Source organism: Jaculus jaculus, chromosome 2 (assembly GCF_020740685.1).
Source record: "Jaculus jaculus isolate mJacJac1 chromosome 2, mJacJac1.mat.Y.cur, whole genome shotgun sequence".
NCBI classification, from domain to species: domain Eukaryota; kingdom Metazoa; phylum Chordata; class Mammalia; order Rodentia; family Dipodidae; genus Jaculus; species Jaculus jaculus.
Genome location: NC_059103.1, coordinates 27,064,369 through 27,067,671, shown reverse-complemented (window position 1 = coordinate 27,067,671; position 3,303 = coordinate 27,064,369). Strand labels below are relative to the sequence as shown.

Genomic DNA, 3,303 nt, shown 5'->3' with positions numbered 1-3,303 from the left:
TGTTGCCAGGGATCCTTAGGGCCACTTATACCAATCTCCTATTCAATGAGAGCTGGGAGGGGGATTTGTTCCTTAAAAAAGATTGTAGGGATCTGGCCTTTTGCTTAGTGAGATGGGAACTTTCTCCAGGGAATGCCAGTCTCATTCTCATTCTGTAACTTATGTTGGCTTCAAACTTGTGACAATCTTCCTGCCTCAGCCTTCCATGTGTTGGATTCTCAGGCCTCTTTTGTCCTGAATCATCGGTTTCCTGCTGAGGAATACTCAAGTTCGATCTAACAATACCTTTTCATTTTTCCTGTTAAAAAGAGAACTTTGTCTTTATACAAACAGATAGTATTTTTAACATTTGCAAAAATAATAACCAAGTGCTCAACATACAGAATCGTGTGTAAATAATCTTGGCAGATATGAATTCCCTTGAACTTCCAAAACCCACCCTTTGAGGAAGCAAGAGGCACCCTTCTCCAGCCACATGGAAAGCTGGGACTCTCTACTTTGGTTTCTTTGGAACTTTTGCCTTTGCTCATGAGCTGGAAAGGAACCATACTCTTCAAAATAGAAGTCTTCTTGCCGAATTTCACCATCCAACATATTTTGCTTGGCTTGCTCATAGGGTGAAAGATAGTTTTAATTAGTTGCCACTGTGTCCAAATGAAGATATTTCACCCAATTACCTGGACTTCTGCATTTTTAAATAAGTGAAAACAACACTGGCCTATGTTTCTTCCTAATGACATCTGGCAGGAGTCCCCCATGATTTGCCTTCTTTCCATGTGAGCAGATTTAGCCCAGTCTCAACAATTCACTTTCTCTTGCATTCATTCTTCTTTTGTTCCTACCATGAATTACATTTGAACTTGGCTGTGAGCTGAGTTAAGAGAAGGAAACAAACAAAACTATCCTAAGGGAATCTCCAGGGATGGTAAGTATTGATGGAAAGCTAGAGACTTGGGAAACAAGAATTAAATAGAATTAAAAAACAAAACTCAGAGCATACAGCTTTTTCCTTACTGGAGTAAATCCCTTACACATGGTCCATTTGCCAAAATAAACATTGCTAGCATATTGAAAACGGACATTCTAAAACAATAGTATGTGGCGTGGATATTGCTGTGTTCTCAAGGCCAAGTGTGCCTGCGTTTGGGGCATTCAGTCAGACCACATACCCAGCCTCCTCAGCAGAGGATTGTATCCATTGACCTGACCTGAACTTGAACAGAATAAAAGGTGCCGCCTACAGGGTTGGCCCAGACATCCAACCTCCAAAGACCATGAAGCAAGTAAGGAGTCCAGGAATCTGGACTGCCTGATAAACCGTACAACACATTGACAATTACCTTGAGTGAGAAACAGGAATAGGGAGACGGCAGTCTGAATAGCTAGCTCACCCCTGATCAATATCTAAGACCACATCCATTGTGGAAAGATGAACATATTCCTTAAGGTAGAAATGATTGCTAATAAGCATATCTATGCCACCAAAGAAAAGGACATACAGTTAGGACCCTTTAGCTCCTAATGGGCTACTTCCAGGTTTCAGCACCTGCTGAAGGACAGATGAAACACTACAATGAGATTAAGAAATATTTTACACAAAGTTGGTCCATGCAGCTGTGCTTTGCCGGCCCGAGCAGAGAGGAACACATAATGGGGAGGCCCATCTATTCAGTTATTGTTAATGTCTTCTAGGCTCCTAGGCTAGACCTACCTGCAGAAGGAAATAGAGAGACCTCATTCCACTTCACAGTCTAGCCTGAACTGCACGGCCCCTGGGGGGTTGAAAAGTTCCGTGTGAGGACACTGTGTTTCAGTGCTTTCCTACTGCTGAGAAAATGCGAGTTTTAAAATTCTCATTTGCATTGGCCTTAAGCCATTGATAAATTATTCGAACCACATGTTTCTCTCTTTCTATCAAGGCTTATAATTTTACTTTTGAACAGTGCTCAGTCTGGTGGCAACTATGTTCTCAGTTTTCAATGATTTAGCAATTTGTTGATCATGTTTAGGAACAATGGAAAACAGTGGCATAAAAACAAAACTAGCTCATTTTAGATTTTTCTCTAGTGATATGGTGTTAATAGTAAGGTAAAAATTTCATGTAGAATATTCTAAAGTTAGTGATGTTATTTCTTGAGTACTTGCCCCAAATGAGAAAGTACTTGAAATGGTAGGGCATTGAGTCCTGAAACATGGTGAGCTTGGGGCCCAAGAATGGCTGAAAGAACCAGGGGTGACGATGGAGTGTCTAAGACCTTCTTGGTGGTACATTGAAAAGGAGGAATGTGGAATCCCTTGGGTCACTTATGTGACAGTGAACACTCTGCTTCATCGTGCAGCTGTTTCCTCTGGGCTGAAAATGATCATTGCTATCATTTAAAAAAATATTTTTAGTTGGGCATGGTGGTACATGCCTTTAATTCTAGCACTTGGCAGGCAGAGTTAGGAGGATTGCTGTGAGTTCGAAGCTACCCTTAGACTAATTGCAGATCAGCCTCGGCTGGAGTGAACCCCTACCTCACAAAACTACACACACTCACGCGGGCAAGTTCATGAAAGCCAGAGAAGTGGTGTTGTTCCTGGCTGGACACTACTCTAGACTCAGAGCGGTCATCATGAAGAATATTGATGATGGCACCTCCAACAGACCCTACAGACATGCTCTGGTGGCTGGAATTGACGACTTTCCAAGCATAGTGACAGCTTCCTTGGGCTAAAAGAAAATAGCCACTTATCAAAGATCAAATCTTTTGTGAAGGTTTATAACTATAATCACCTCATGCCCACAGGATATGCTGTGGATATCCCGTTGGACAAAACTGTTTTCAACAGATTTATCTTCAGAGACCCAGCTCTGAAATGTAAAGCCAGACTGGAGGCCAAGGTCAAGTTTGAGGAGGGATTTAAGACGGGCAAGAGCAAGTGGTTCTTCCAGAAACTTCAGTTTTAGATGTGTTTTCCCCCCATCATTAAAAAAAAAACAATCAAAAATATTTTTTTAATTTATTTATTTGAGAGACAGGGGAGGGGGAGGGCACGTGTATGTGCCAGTGTCTCCAGCTACTGCAAACAGAACCAGATTCATGTACCACTTTGTGCGTCTAGCTTTATGTGGGTACTGAGGAATTGAACCCAGGTTATCAAGCTTTGCAAGCAAGTGCCTTTAACTACTGAGCCCATATTTCCAGTCCATATTGCTATCACTTTGATCTCCTGAGTGAGATTCTCCTGAAGTCAGGATTATTACCATTCCCATGTGGAGGGGATGTGGAGACTGACAAGACTCAAGAGGTTGATAAGTTC

General features: G+C 41.9%; 1 pseudogene; it reads left to right on the top strand.

Moving 5' to 3' along the window:
- The first annotated feature begins 2,549 nt into the window (after positions 1 to 2,549).
- On the top strand, positions 2,550 to 2,950 carry LOC101597030 (annotated as a pseudogene).
- Positions 2,951 to 3,303: the final 353 nt, after the last annotated feature.